The sequence below is a fragment of the Nuphar pumila genome, chromosome 16 (assembly GCF_984573655.1).
Source record: "Nuphar pumila chromosome 16, dmNupPumi1.hap1.1, whole genome shotgun sequence".
NCBI classification, from domain to species: domain Eukaryota; kingdom Viridiplantae; phylum Streptophyta; class Magnoliopsida; order Nymphaeales; family Nymphaeaceae; genus Nuphar; species Nuphar pumila.
In genome coordinates this window covers 67657649-67674342 of record NC_143264.1, presented here as the reverse complement: position 1 = coordinate 67674342, position 16694 = coordinate 67657649, and the positions used below count along the sequence as shown (strand labels likewise).

General features: G+C 43.1%; 1 pseudogene; it reads right to left on the bottom strand.

The window, feature by feature from the left end:
- Positions 1 to 1338: 1338 nt before the first annotated feature.
- LOC149813413 (benzyl alcohol O-benzoyltransferase-like) lies at positions 1339 to 2854 on the bottom strand (annotated as a pseudogene).
- Positions 2855 to 16694: the final 13840 nt, after the last annotated feature.

The window sequence follows — 16694 nt, the reverse complement described above, 5'->3', positions numbered from 1 at the left end:
GCAGAACAAGTTGCACTCTGTAGAGATTGAAAGTGATGAAAAATGTTCTTCATAAGGAGGTATGTCAATGTCATAGCAAGTCTTTGCCAAAGTCCTCGGGGAGCGATCTAGACATGTGAGAGGGATGAGTGCATTTGTCATTTCATCTAAAAGAAAAACTTGTGTTTTAAGTCTATCTTCTCAGTTGGATGTGATGCAGTCGGAGCTCTAACAATTAAGAGAACAACTAGAGCCAGAGAATGAAGACCGGAAGTGAGAAAGAGAAGAAAATAGGAAGTTCAAAGAAAAGATGCAGACTTTCATAAATTCTCTGAAACAGAATCCCCCATCCTAGATCTTTCTTATTTTTTCGTAGATAAGACTGTCACATGTATATTTGTTTGATGAACATGTGGTAGTTTTATATGTCATGTTATGTTTTAAGGACATGTGTTTGTTTATAGTTTTTTTTTGTTTGGCCTTATTAAATATTTTTTGTTGTAGTTAATATGAAATTGATTTTATTTATATATATTTATTTATTGAATTGAAGTTAATATTCTCATGAATGTAAAAAAATGTTTTGTTAATGATATCTTTATAGTTTTTCAAATGTGTATTTAAATGTATTCTTGAAGTTGAATGTTTTAGGAGGTTGGAGAAATGTATGTTTATATATGAATGGATGTATATTTGAGGATATTTGAAGTGTATATTTGAATTGTATTTCTTATTTTGTTTAATGAAAAATAAAATTATTATAAAATTTTATTTTTGCAGGTTTAAGGCCTATAATGGCGATATTTATGTGTCAATGTTATTGGCCTTAACACAATGTCGTCATTACAACCTATAACAATGATGAAATTATCGCCATCATAACCTAAAATGGTGACTTACTTCTCGTTGTTATAAACTATAGTGGTGATTTACAGCCTAAAATGGTGATAAAAAAATATCGCCATTATAGATATGGCATTGTTATAGGGTAGGTCACCGCTGGTGGTGTTCCTAGTTTAGATGAGATTCATCGTCGATGTTGAGTCACAAACTAATGACAACCTATAAAATGTTGCCGTTGTTACTCAACTAAGGCAAAAAATTTGGGATAGTTATTTGCCGCTGTTATAGACCTGGAGCAGCGATAAATATGCCAATAACAATGAGAATCGTCACAGCTATTGACACTCATCCTTATAGTAAATGTTTTTATTGGTTTTGAGTCATAACAAAAAACAATAATAATAATTTCATTAAGATATTAACACACTAAAAACAAAAAACTCCTTGCAAATTCAATAGCAAAATTAAACCAGATATTTAAAAAAAAGAGAGAGGCATAAAAGCTTCGATCTTTATTCACAGAGCAGATAAAATAACAATGGGTTCTGCGGGCTTCTGATCCGGGGCAGGTCCGTCCAGCATCTTCTTGAGCTCCCATTCAAAGATCTTCATGGCCAGAGCGGGCAAGCAAATCGGGATCACCATCCCTTCTTCCCCTTCCTTATTCTTGAAGTTGATGTAGAAGCTAGCCAAGCCGGGTATGGCGCCGACACCGTCGTTGGCCAGTATTCCCAAGCCGAGGTCCAACTCGTTGAACCTGGTGTGCCTGACGTCCGAAACCACGAAGGTGCCGACCACCGTGAAGTGAGGCTGGCCCTTGAGCACCATGAGGTCCGCCACTGACCTCATGTACTCATCCGTTACATCCTCCTTGGCCTTCTTCACGAGCTCCACCGCATAACCCAGCGGGTTCGCACAGAGCTTCGCCGCTGTCGAAACGGCCGCAGGGAGCGAGAAAGTGTTGCCGTAGTACCCCTGCGGCAGGGGCGGCCTGTACCAGGACTGCGCGTTGAAGATGCACAGCAGGCGGACCTCTCCTCCGGGTCGGGCCGGAGGGCGGCGGTGCGGCACCGCCACAGCCAGGCGGTGAGGAGCTCGAAGGAGGTGGTTCTTATGCGGAGGTGGTGGGGGAGCTGCCGCCTGAGGGCATCCACCTCCCACGTGCCAAAGAAGAAGGACTTGTGCACCATGTCGTCGAGAGGAATCAGCGTGTTCTTCGTGTCCGGGACTTCGTCGTACTCACGGTGTGTCCGCATCACCACCGGTGGGTTTCGGGCGTTCAGGAGGTGGCGCTCCCAGACGGGCGCCACCGCGCCCTTTGCCATGTCGCAGACCGTGTTCAGGAACTGGACCAGGCCCGAAGCGTCGCTCATGGTGTGGTTCAGCCGAACCGCCCAGATGAATCCCCCGCACCTTAGTCGCGTCACCTGCACCAACATCGTCCATACGCCACAACAACAGGACGTCAACGAAAACAGAGAGAGAGAGAAAGAGAGAGAGAGAGAGAGAGAGAGAGAGAGAGAGAGAGAGAGAGAGAGCTCAATCACGCTTAACTTTAGAGTTCTTAGCATGATCACACTAAAAAAACTGTTACCTGAAACAGTAACAGGTGGCAGTTGGTGACGTCTCCAGAGCCAGGGACTTCACAGAGAAGCTTATCCCAGCAGGGGAAGGTTGGCTGCAGAGCATCCCCGAACTCTTGGAGAGTGACGTCGGCGTCGGCCTCGACGAAGAGCACGCCTTCGCCGGTACACTCGACCATCAGTTTCCGGCCGGAGACCTCTCGCAGCCTTCCGGCGAACGGGTAGTAAGACACCAGCGCTTTGGCCAGTGCATCCTTTACGACGGCGGCCGGATCCCGGCCGTCCATGGCAGGGTTCCGGCGGTAGAAGTGGACCACGGGGATCTGAAACTGGAACAACTCTTGGTCGTCGATGTCCGACAGCGGCTTGATCTCGTAGGGAGTGAGTTTGGCCGGAGGGACCAGGATGGGTGTGCCGATTTTGACGGAAAATTTCAGGGAGGTATCCATTGGTGGTCGGTGGACGAGTGGCTGCAGACTGACGGCAACTAAGAAGAAGAAGGGATCGAGAGGAAATGGAAGTTGAGTTGTGGGGAACGGTGGTGATGTAGAAGGGAATTTATAGACAGGTCGGTTGGTGCGCGCAAGTGGGGAAGAAAGTTAATTCACCACAGTTTTTTGATTTTTTAAAATTTATTTATTTTTCATTGGAAAATTCAAGGTTTTGTATTCCTTTTGGACTGAGTTAGTAGTATCGACTTTGGAAAAACCTTAAAGGTGATTTACAGTTTTGCCTATCATTGACACCACGAAATGACTGTTCGGTTGCACGTCAAGCAAGTACTCGGTGTTTTACTGTTAGAGCAAACCTGTCTTCCATACTACAGTTCCATAGAAATTGAGCAAAACATATTTTCCATCTTAAAATTCCACTGAAATTTTAGTAACTGATCACCTTTAACATATTTTCCACACTAGTTATTCTCGTTGCTATGTTACTGAATGTAATCGTTGGGCCACCAATTCAGTTGTATCGGCAGATACCGATAATCAAGTGAATTGTTCTGTATTGGCCAAAAAATAATAAAAAATATAATGGATCAATCATAATGTGACACGTACGTGTTAAAACTAAATAATAATAATAATTTAATTCTTAGACTTTTTAAATTTATTTAAAAAATAACTGATTCAGGGTGAAGCGTATCGATTTTCTGTCAATATATGCACCGATACTGATAATAATATTGTCGAACCACCTGATTCGCTGGTGTGCTAATCTGATACTCTGATGTAGCTAGAAGAGGGCCTTAACTCCCTCAGCTCTGTTATGAAAAAAAAGGCCACCTAAAACTGATTTTTTTTTCATCAAATTAATTGCTGCAAAATATTCCATTTAATTTTGATGAATACATCCTTACCACAACATTAACGTGATTATGGTATTATAATAAAGTGCAACAATCCTTATTTTATTTCTTTTCAAACCTTATTATGAAAGAGCTTCAATCTACTCAAGGAATTGAAATGAACCTTGATCGTAATTTATTGCATGGGTATACTGTCTAACACAGAACCATGCACGCCCCTTCTTGGTTGCCTAGTTTAATCTATAATTTCAACCATGTTGAATCAAAGTGTTATCATGCATGTCCTTTTCCATTGGAAAATTGCTCCACTCACAGACAAACTCAGTTAATTAAGTCTAGAATCTAGTTCTTGACTTGGGGTCATCACTTGACTCGGGATTAATTATTCTCGAGGGCTGGCACCAAGCTGAAGTCTCGAGTCTTGTAGACTTTACTTTAAATGATGGATGGCATATCAATTACCAAATCAAACTCCACGACAGGTTTTGTTAAGTTTCAAACTCCACCTATTTAAACGATGGGCCAAGGCAAGTTAAATAATGAGTTGGCTCAGGCTCAGGCTCAGGCTCAGGTTGACTTGAAATTATTCACACCTGGTTCTTCTGATCAAGTTAGTTGGACCACATTTGTTGCTAGAAAACAACAATTAGGTGAAGAATTTCTTATGTTAAGACAGGTTTTTTTAGAAGAGTATCGAGCAATTATTGTTCGAAGTTGGTACACTGGCACTGTTGGCATGTGTTATCAGAAACTTGGATGAGGTATAGTTCAATTTAACAAGATAGAATAAGACATCTTTTGGAGCAGTCCCCGACAAGATCGTTGATAAAGCATATTGATCCATATCCCAGAAGATTCGATCAATTTCAAAGGAAGGTTCCAGATTGTGTTTCCAAAATGTAGATCTTGGTGCCCTTTGGATTACATGAGAGTTGGCTTACCTTACGTTTAGTGTGGCTGATCTTCAGAGGATTGGAAAGGATTCGCTTTCTGTTTGTATTTCCTAAATTTGTGAAGATTTTCAAGGGATGTAAATTTGCTCTCTTTGAGACTTATAATGAAACCTTCACGCTCTCATATGATCATTGAGAGAGAGTGCAGAACCACCATGGATGTAGGTCCAAGTGACTAAACCACGTTAAAATTGTTTTCCATTGTTTTTGTTCTACTTTCCTTGAGTGTCTTCTTCATGCTTGTTTATGGTATCAGATCACACCAATGTTCATGGTGGTGTTAGTCTTTCTATTGTAACCACAGCCTGTTGATCGTTTGCCCTGCTTTGCTCCATCGTCTTCATCACTGTTGTGCGACCGTGTTGTATATAGGCGTCTTCCAGCTAAGTGTTTCATACCGTGTGTGCTATTGATCCTGACCTTTTTCGGTTTAGAGACGGACACTTCAAAATCGACATAGCAGGAAAATACCATGGTGAACCCTATAAGTTCCTCTTCCCTGCTACTGTTACTTCCTGCTTCAAATACTTTACAACACTTCTTGGCTACCAAATTGACTTCAGAAAACTACCTCCTGTGGGGAAGTCAATTTATCTCACTTCTTATTTCCAATGACTTAAATGGTTTTATCGATGGCACTCGCCCATGCCCTGAGATGTATATTACTTATGATGGCAAACTGATTGTTAACCCAGATTTTGTCTTGTGGAGAAGACAATAACGATTGCTTCTTTGTTGGATTATATCGTCCCTATTTGAATCCATAGGTAGCCAAATCTGAGAGGGTGGTGTGTGTTCTCCCCCGAAGAGCTGTTAGCTACATCGCATGTTTGGGGGTCTCAATGAGCTCCACGTATGTAAGCACATGGGGCTCGTATCCCCATGTTTGTCAACATCAGTTAGCGTCAGAGACCGGTGCGGTTGCAAAGACTTAAGTACCCTTTCTTGCTATTCTCGCCATGAAACGATGGTTCAAGAAAATAACAAAAATATCCTCTATTCAAAAAAAGGAAAACAACGGTTCGAAAAAAGGACAAAAATATCTTTCATCCAGAAAGTCGAAGGTGATGTTAACTCTTCAAAGTCCAAACAGTGAAACAAACCTGAAACGCTCTCTCTTTCTTTTCCGTTTGAACTTTTCATCGTCATCTTCTTCTTCTTCCTTCTTTGTGAAACACTGTATTAAGGGAGGAAAAGAGTCGATGATTCGATGGTGATCGTTGTCCTCTTTCTGCTAGCAGTGGCCAGAATGTTGCCCTTATCCAGCGGGCAACCGACTGCGGCGGCCCCTCCGCCTCCTTTGAGGGACACCTACAACAGAATCTTCCTCCAATACACTTACAACGGAGTCTTTCAAAGTATAATCCGTCTACCCCTACGTCGGCAATACTTTCGATCAGGGCTATGCCTTCCAGGCCACCCTGACGTTGTTCAACACGGGCGTTCGCACCCTCAAGTCTTGGTGGGCATTCATCGGGTTTTGGCACTGCGAGGTCCTCATCTCGACCTCCAACGCTATGCTCTCCGACAGGACCCACCTCCCGGCCAAATCATTGGCAAATTGCTATGCGATTTTCGTAAATCGCTATATTGAGTAGCGATTTACGAAAATCGCTATATCGAGTAGCGATTTACAAAAATTGCATAGCAAAAATAAATGACAAATCGCTATGCAATTTTCGTAAATCTCTAAATCGAGTAGCAATTTACGAAAATCGCGTAGCAAAAAAAAATAAAAAATCGCTAAATCGAGTAGCGATTTACGAAAACCGCATAGCAAAAAAAATAGAAAATTGCTAAATCAAATAGCGATTTACGAAAATCATGTAGCGAAAAAAAAAACAGAAAATCACGGAAAAGGGTGTTACGAAAACCTTGAGCAAGAAACAACTGAAGGAAATATATGAGCACCACGATCAAACAAAACACTTTATTGCTCTTTTTCAACAGTTATAAGAGGAAAAGAAAAGAAAGAATTTATACAAGGCCCCAAAAAAATTTTTGTAAGGACAAGGACCCGCACGGGGGGAGCCACTGCCACCCCCCCTTCTGTAAGGGCAAAAACTCTGAATTAGGCTCCACAACTCATCAAGTTGAACCATGCTACGGTATAGGATCGTTTGCTGGATGTGCACAGAGGTAGTGTGCAGGTCAATCGGTGCTTGATGGAGCAATGTAGGATCGTCTGCTGGATCTGCACAAAGGCAGAAAGATAAGGGAGAGAGTGAGAGAGGGTTGATATTCATGGCCTTCTTCAGGGGGGATTACTTTCTCGGATAATCTTGCAGTGCAGGGACTGGGTCTTAAATAACCATCTTTGGGGTACTTAAGTCTTTGCAACCGCTCCTTTTCTAGAATCGTCATTTTTATGTCACCAATGGAGGAAAGGGTACTTAAGTCTTTGCAACCGCATCGGACTCCGACGCTAATTGATGCTGACAAACATGGGGATACGAGTCACACGTGCTTACATACGTGGCACTCATTGGGACCCCCGAACACGCGATATAGCTAACAACCGTCTTTGGGGGGGGGGGGGAGGGAGGGGGAACATATAACCTGCTTCGGCCAAATCTAGGTATGAGAACCTCCTATGAAGTGTGGACAGCCCTTAAAGAAACATATGTTGCCCCATGTAGATCAAGAGTGTTACCAGTTAAGAGAGAAACTCCAGTCTTAAAAAGGGAAGCAGATCCATTGATGACATGTTTCAAAAGGAGAAAACTCTTTAGCATCATCTAGCTATGGCCTCAAAACCCATCCTAGAAGAGGGCATCATTATGCACATTCTCAAGGCTCTTTCTCAAGAGTATGCTGCATTTAGAGTCTCTATCTCAACTAGGTCAAATCCCTATATTCTAAATGAGTTGCATGGCCTTCTTCCCTCTTATAGACATACTTAACATAGATTATTTGATAGGAATCGTGTTTTTTTTTTACATAAAAATAAGAATTTTTGAAGTCATGAAATTTTGGTACATTATGAGCGAGTTGATTTTTAAAGATCATAAAAAAAAAACGTGCATGTATGTTATAATCATATGATCCAAAACTTTTTTTTCACTAAATAATGATTGTAGATCATATCCTGATCAACAAAAAATACTCAAATGTTTTTTTAAATTTTGAAGCTTTTATTAGGTGGGAGTAGGTACTTTGAGAGCACCCTATCATTACTATATAATCGATTCAGGTCAGTATCATATCGATTTTCTGGCAATATGATACGTAGGCTCCGATAAGAAAACATTGATTTCAAGGATTTAGTGTTACTCAATTCTCTTTGGTTCTTTATTTTTCTTTGTTTATACAAAACAAGTGAATCATGAGTCTGTCCATTCTTTTGTTTTTTTGTTTTTGCTAAACATATTAGATGACAATCTACGTAAGTCTTTTTTTTTCCTTATTGGCATCAAGTTTCCGTAGTTACCATTTCCTAAGCACACCTTGAAAAGAAAAAAAAAGGATTAGAATTGTCATTTTTAAAGACTCAACATGGTTCAAAATTTTACTAAAGATAACCAGGTTATTTTTTAATTTCATCCCTCTTATGGGGAACAAACTTCCGTTAGGGAAGGCCAAAAATAGGTTGCACTAGATTGACTTCAAGCAAGTGTATCTTGATGAAAGAGCATCATTGGAGCAATGGCATTGCAGATTAGGTCATCCAGTTTTTCGGGTTGTTGGACAGGTTATAAATAAATTTGGACTGTCGCATGAAAATAAAACTATAGTAAATGTGTGTTCTTGTCAACAAGGCAAGCATCATAAATTGCCCTTTTCCAGTGCTAGTTATGTTGCCACCGACCCTTTCGAACTCTAATGTCTAGGGGCCTGCTCCTATATCCAACACAAACGGACACAAGTGCTATGTGAACTCTTACTAAATTTACTTGGATATTTTTTTGTCAAATAAATTTGAGGTGAAGGACATTTTCAAAAAATTTAAATGACATGTTGAAACTATTGCGGGTCATAGGATAAAATTCCTTTAGACAGATGGTGGAGGAGACTATATTGCGCTTGAACCATACTTGAAATCCTTAGGGATAGGATATAGGATGTCATATCCTCATAATCAGGAGCCATATGAGACTGAGACTGTCAAGCACAAGCATAGGCATGTTGTTGAGACAGGGCTCCCCATGATAGCTCATGTTGGTGTACCTACTTAATAATGGTCGTATGCTTTTTCAACAGGCGTGTATCTCATAAACAGGGTTCCAACTCCCAACCTTAGAAACAAGTCTCTCATTCAAGTTCTGTTCCAAAAAGAACCAGACTGCCAATTTTTTTTAATATTTGGGTGTGCTTGTTACCCATATCTCAAACCATACCAATCCCACAAGTTAGATGTCAAGACTACGATGTATGTTTTTCTTGGGTATAGTTTGAATCATCATGGATATTTTTGCCTTAATCTCTTAACCAAGAAAATTATTTTTTCTCATCATGTTGTTTTTATAAAAAACCTTTGTTCTTTCAAACATGCTAAGTCCATGAAAAAAAAATTCTTACCAAATTTCAATCCCATTTATGTTATGACCTTACCTATTCCATCAATGTCATCTAATAACTCCCATTCTCTACCTCATATAGACAATGTCCCAGACATGGCACCATCAACACACCCGACCCCAACTACTCCCTCACCACGAGTCCTCTGCAATCCATGAACCTCACTCACCTCTTGTCTCTCTTTCTCTATCTCACCTTGTGTCTCCTCCTCCAACAACCACAGAGATCAACCCTATCCCTCCACCCCAACGGACACACCATATGGTCACTAGAGCTATGAATGGGACAATAAAACCCAAGGTATACCTTACCAAATATCCCATCCCCTGTGCCTTTCGATGTTGATCAGCCTACATCTTACAAACAAGTTCACAAAAAACCTAAATGGTGTCAATCCATGGCTGATGAGATTACTGCTCTTGGTAGAAATTTTACATGGATTCTTGTGTCAATTGATCCTTTTAAAAAATTTGTTTGGATGTAAATGGGTTTATCGTATCAAAAGAAAACATATGGTTAATTAGAATAGTATAAAGCTCATTTAGTGGTAAAGGTCTATATTCATTTCGAGACTTTTTGTCACGGGCCTATTTCCTTTAATGGGCCAGCGTGGCGCGACGGTCCTTCCTCACCGCTGCAAGCCTACTCGTCAGCTCGCTTGCCGATCGCGGAAGCTTGTAATTAGAGTGCAAGAGAGCAAGAGAGAATAGATGGAGAGAAATTGCAATCACAAGAAGCAATCACAACGAGGGTGAACAAAAGAAAGCTCAATGCATTTACTTCATTCACAATTTTGCCTACAGGCTATTACAGTTCAAGTATATGGACTGCCCCTTCGAGGTATTGATTCACCTGAACCGAGCAACTTACATCAGACTCAACAAAAGCAAAACAGACTTTAAGCGCAACTGTACACTATAAGTCGCAAGGGAACATGCTCCCCCCTTCAAATCATGCGCCGTCCTCGGCGCCATCTGTTTTGTGGTAAGCTCTGACTTCAGCCGGGTAGCGGCTGTTCATTCGAAATGTAGGCTCCCACGTTGGTTCCACTGTTTCCTCCCACTGCACCAAGTATTTCTTCGCTTGTCCCAAGTAGTTGACCTTGTGGCGAAGGATCTGACTGAGGTGCTTCTCGGCCCGTTGTGCTGTCGTGGCCCTCTGCATGATGGGAGTGCGTTGTGACACACTGCGTTCCGTGTCTCCATCATATCGATGGAACTGCTTGAGGTTGCACACGTGGAACACCGGGTGCACCTTGAAGTCTGGGGGCAACTCCAGCTTGCCCACCTTCTTTGTGATGGTGAAGAGTCCCTCATACTTTCTGAGTAGTCCGCGGTGCCACCCGCGGAAGATGCCTGTGCGACCAGGATATAACTTCACCAACACTTGGTCTCCAACGTGGAACCCTGCGGGCCGACGGTGTTTGTCCGCCGACTTCTTCATTCTCTTTGCCGCTTTGTGTAAGAATGCATTCGCTAACTTATTTTGCTTGTGCCAGTCGCGAACAAACTGATAGGCGAATGATGGCCTTCCCTTTTCTTGTGTGGCAAGAGTGTGTGCGGTCAGTGGTTGCTGTCACGTGGCTATCTCGAATGGACTGTGGCCTGAAGACTTGCTATTCTGCAGATTATAACAAAATTGTGCCACATCAAGGAGCTTCACCCAATTTTTTTGATTAGCACTAACAAAGTGCCTAAGGTACTGCTCCAGTATCCCGTTGATACACTCTGTCTGCCCATCTGTCTGCGGATGAAAGCTTGTTGAAAACAGCAAATCAGAGCCAAGTAGCTGAAATACTTCACACCAGAACTTGCCCGTGAAGCGAGCATTGCGATCACTCACAATGCTCTTTGGTATGACCCAGTGCTTCACCACATGCTTTACGAACAACTCTGCAGTCTTCTTTGCAGGGCACTCCTTGGAAGCTGGGATGAAGGTGGCATACTTTGATAAACAATCCACTACAACCAAAATAGAACTGAGGCCCTCTACCTTTGACAGACTAACAATAAAGTCCATGGAGATGATATCCCAAGGACGTTCTGGAATTGGTAGAGGCTAAAGGAGACCAGCACCCTTCTGGTTTGTCCATTTATCTTGCTGGCAGATGAAGCATGTCCGCACATACCCCTCAACGTCGTCTCTCATAAGCGGCCAATAGTAGCCGCGCTCAAGGAGTGCTAAGGTCCGCTCCTGACCAGGATGGCTGACCCATAGTGTATCATGGCACTCCTTGAGTAGCTCTCGGCGAAGGCTTCCCCACCGTGGTACAAAGATGTGTCCCCCTTTTGTTACGAGGAGGCCATCCTGTTGCCAAAATAACTGAGTCTTCCCTGCCTACGCCAGAGAAACAAGGTGTTGTGCGGTCGGATCCTGCTGCGTACCCTCGCGGATGTGGCTCAGCAATGCACCCTCCAAATGCACTTCAGAAGACTCCGTGCACGCAGCTGCCAGTTTAGCCCTACGGCTCAGGGCATTCGCTACAACATTGGTCTTTCCAACCTTGCACTCCAAGGCAAAGTCGAACTCAGCCAAAAACATTTGTCATCGAGCTTGTTTAGGCGTCAACTTCTTTTGTGTCTGAAAATAGCTCGTGGCCACATTGTCCGTCTTGACGACGAACTCGGCACCCAAAAGGTAGTGATGCCAGGTCCTGAGGCAATACACAATGGCGGTCATCTCACGTTCGTGCACTGTGTAATGCCTCTCTGCATCCTTCAGCTTGCGACTCTCATATGCTATCGAATGACCATATTACATAATAACTCCGCCAATAGCAAAGTCTGAGGCATCAGTGTGGACTTCAAAGGGTCTCGAATGATTAGGCAGTCGCAGCACTGGCTCCTTCACTAAGGCTTTTTTCAAGCCATAGAAGGCATCTTGGCACACTCCTGTTCAGAGCCATACCTGATTCTTCTTTAAAAAATCTGTGAGGGGCGCAACAATGAGGGAATAACCTTCGATGAAACGCCGATAATAGTTTGTCAAACCGAGAAATGACCACAATTCTGGCACTTTGCTTGGCGGAACCCATTTCTAGATGGCCCTTATCTTCTGCCCATCCATACGCAGCATACCACGCCCCAAAACGTGGCCAAGGAAGCTGATCTCCTCCTGCCCGAAGAGACACTTCTCTCGTTTGACACAGAGGTCATTCTCCTTCAGTACCTGAAACACTGTTCGCAAGTGCTCGACATGATCCTCCATGTTGCTGCTGTAGATCACGATATCATCCAGGTAGACTACCACAAACTTGTCTAAGTAAGGGTAGAAGATCTGGTTCATTAAAGTCGTGAACGTGGCTGGAGCATTTTTCAACCCAAATGGCATTACTAGAAATTTGTAAGCACCATAGCGGGTGACGCAAGTTGTTTTCGGCTCATCACTTTCGGCAATCCTCACCTGCCAGTAACCCGATTGCAGATCTAGCTTGCAAAAGATACGGGCATTGCCTAGCTGATCGAACAAGTCTGCTATCAATGGCAATGGGTACTTGTTCTTCATCGTGACCTTGTTCAAGGCACGGTAATCCACACATAACCGTTTAGAGCCATCATGTTTCATCTAAAAAAGGACCGGGGCACCAAATGGGGCTTTTGATGGACGAATAATGCTTGCGTCCAACATCTCGTCTAGCTGCCTACGCAGCTCCTTCAGCTCAACTAGCCCCATACGGTATGGAACCATTGCAGAAGGCTTCGCTCCCGGGGTCAACTCAATCTTGTGGTCGACCTCGCGTCTTGGAGGAAGACGCTTTGGCAATTCCGGGGGCATCACCCACTGAAACTCCTCTAATAGTGGGGCTAGGGTCGGCGACACTGCTGCTTCTACCTTCCCTTCATCTGCACGCACTGCAACTAAGAATGTCTGCTCCCCATGCTTGACACCCTTCTTCAGTTGCATTGCCGATAACACGGAAGACTTGCCTTTCTGCGTAAGGCACTGCACTGTGTGTGACAGGTCTGACCCCATGATCGTCAACGTGTTAAACTTTGACAGCATCATAACATTGTGGCTTCGCAGAAACTCCATACCCAGAATCACCTTGAAATCGTCCAGGGGCACCACAGAGAAGTTAGCTTTGCCGACCCAACTCCCCACTTGAGTAGCCACATCTCTTGCTTCACCAAGGATGTGTTTGGCCTCAGAGTTTACTGTTTTGATAGTCCTCTGCTTTGTCCCAGTTTTCAAGCCCAACCGATCTGCCTCTTTCCGCGAGACAAAGTTGTGTGTGGCCCCCGAGTCTACCATTGTTGAAGTAGACTTTTCATTCATAATGACTTCTACGTACATAAGTTCCTTATTGACCTGCATGTTCTTAGCTGCGCAACTTCTAGCTGCGTTAATCGATCGCATGGCCCCCATCCTTGGTTGCATGTTCTCAGTGTCGTTGCATTCAGTATCGTTGCATGATTCCCGTGCAGCATTGGCTTGCCCGTCGTCTTTTATAAGGGACTTTGGGCACTGCCTGGCGATATGTCTATCGCCGCAGAACCAACATGTCACAACTGCACTCTTGTTGTTGTTGTTATGCTTTGTGAAGTTCTGTTTCTTTTCTGATTGATGGTGTGTCGATGCCTCACCTTTATCATTGCGTTGCTCATCCTTCTTGCCTCCGTGGTCAGACTTCTTCCCAACTTTGGTTGATGGGGTGAAAGGCTTGCGCTGAGTGTCAACTAAGCGCTCAGCCACCACATATGCATCTTCCAAAATACGGAAGTTGCTCCTTTTCACTTCAGACTGTGCTCATGGATGAAGTCCCACAATGAACCAGTTGAGCATGTCGTCTTCTGGCATGTTAGGTATCTCCAGCATAAGCTTCTGGAACGTTCTGACATAGTCTTGCAACGAACCAGTATGTTTGAGCTCACGAACATCTGATAAGCCTGTCTCTGCGCATTTCTTGGCATGAAGTAGTTACACAACTCCATTTTGAAGTCATCAAAGGTGTCTATCACACATTGACCCCTCTCCATGTCATTGCGCTTCCGCCACCACCAAGCGATAGCATCCCCATCAAGTAAGGCCGTTGCAGCCTTAATCCTCAGATCTTCGAGGGTCATATTCTGGATATCCAAGTAGTCTTCTACTTGGAACAAGAAGTTCTCAATGGCCTTGCTGTCGCGAGAACCATTGAATTTTGTGGGTCTTGGTACATCAATCCTTGATGGTCTCTCACCATTTTCGCCATTTAGGGTCACCGTCCGCTGCAACGTACGGTTCTTCAACTGAAGCTCCCCTACTTCAGTCTGCAAGTCGGTCACTGTAGTCGTCAACGAAGTGACCTGCCCCATTAATAAGGTTACATGCTCTTGCAGGCTCGCCACCACATCATTCAGTCTATTGAATGATTCACATGCGCGTGAAATCGCTTTATCATGCGAAGTCACCTCTTCCACCAGCTTGTTAACAGTTGCAGCCAACTCTTCTTGGCCTCGAGGTGAACCCATCTCCTCAGCTTCAGCATCTGCCTTGCCTTTGGTGTTGCGCAAGTTTTGATAAGGCACCACGATGTCTTGCTCACAAATCGCAGCCTATCGATGTGTCTGTCGACACCGACTCCGGAGTCCCTTCCCCAACACGAGAACGTGCTCTGGTACCACTTGTCACGAGCTTATTTCCTTTAATGGGCAAGCGCAGCGCGACGGTCCTTCCTCACCGCCGCAAGCCTACTCGTCAGCTCCCTTGCCGATCATGAAAGCTTGTAATCAGAGAGCAAGAGAGAATAGAGGGAGAGAAATTGCAATCACAACAAGGGTGAACAAAAGAAAGCTCAACGCATTTACTTCATTCACAATTTTGCCCGCAGGCTATTACAGTTCAAGTATACGGGCTGCCCCTTCGGGGTATTGATTCACCTGAACCGGGCAGCTTACATCAGACTCAACAAAAGCAAAACAGACTCTAAGGGCAACTGTACATTGTAAGTCGCAAGGGAACACTTTTAGTCCTATAGTAAAATTTGTCACCATTTGTCTAGTGCTTTTCATAGTAATCAGTCAAAATTAGCCTATTCGACAATTGAATGTTAATAATGATTCTTTCATAGAACCCTAAAAGAATAGGTCTATATGGCCCAACTACAAGGTTTGTAAGATCCAATTAAACCTCATTATGTTTGTCCACTGCAAAAAACTTTCTACATTTAAAAACAAGCTCCTCGGGCTTGGTTTTATGAACTGAGCTCCACTTTGCTTTCATATGGGTTTATTGGATCTCAAACACATCCATCTCTCATTATTTTTTAGAAAAATGGTGTTCTCTATATTTTAATTTATGTGAATGATATTCTTGTCACTGGGAGTTCTGTTGATCATATTCAAAGTTTAATTGAGAGCCTTAGCCAAGCTTTTGCATTAAAAGATTTGGGAAAACTGCATTTTTTCGTTGGGATTGAGGTCACTTACACTAAAGAGGGTCTTTTTCTATCTCAACGTAAATACATTCTGGATCTACTACACTAAACATCTATGCTTGGTGTTAAGCCCAGTAACACACCTATGGCTTCCTCCTCTCGGCTCACTTTGGATTCTGGTCTACTTTTCATTATCCAACACTATAAGGAACCATTGTTGGTGATCTTCAATATGTAACACTCACAGTTTTGCAGTAAATAAAGTTGGACAGTATATGCATAAACTGACTGGAACACTGGGCTGCAGTCAAACAAATTCTTTGATATCTTAAAAGCACACTTTAGTTTGGCATTCTCATTAAACCGAGTATAAGTCTGAAAATCTTTCGATATTCGGATGCTGGGCTGGATGCCCAAATGACAGAAAGTCAACAACTAAATATGTTGTGTTTTCTGAACCAAATCTTATCTCATGGAGCTCAAATAAGCAGCATGTAGTGGCCAGATCTAGCAGTAAAGCTGAATATCAAGTTGTTGCAAACATGGCAGCAAAAATTTCATGGATTCAGTTTCTTATATAGGAATTGGGCATCAAAACTCCTATTCCCTCTAGGAATTGATGTGACAATGTAAGTGCTACCAACCTAGCTACAAATCTTATTCTACTTCAACGAATGAAACATGTTCAAATTGATGTTCATTTCATTCGTGACTAGGTTGCCAAGGGTTCCATCTGAGTCCAGCATCTACGAAGTTATGATCAAGTTGTGGATGTCCTCATTAAACCTCTACCTAAATATAAATTCACCAAATTCTGCAGCAAGCTAAACGTCCTCTCTGGCCCCCTCAAGTTGAGGGAGGATGATAAAGCATTTGGATCCATATCCCAGAAGATCCGATCCACCTCAAGGAAGGTTCCAGACTTTCCAGGTCATGTTTCCAAAATGTAGATCTTGGCGCCATTTGGATAACAAGGAGAGTTGGCTTACATTTAGTGTGGCTGAACTTGAGAAGATTGGAAAGGATTCTCTCTGTTTGTATTTCTTAACTTTGTGGAGATTTTCAATGGATGTAAATCTGCTCTCTTTGAGGCATATAATGGAACCTTCACTCTCATAAGATCATTGAAAGAGAGTGCAGAACCACCGTGGATA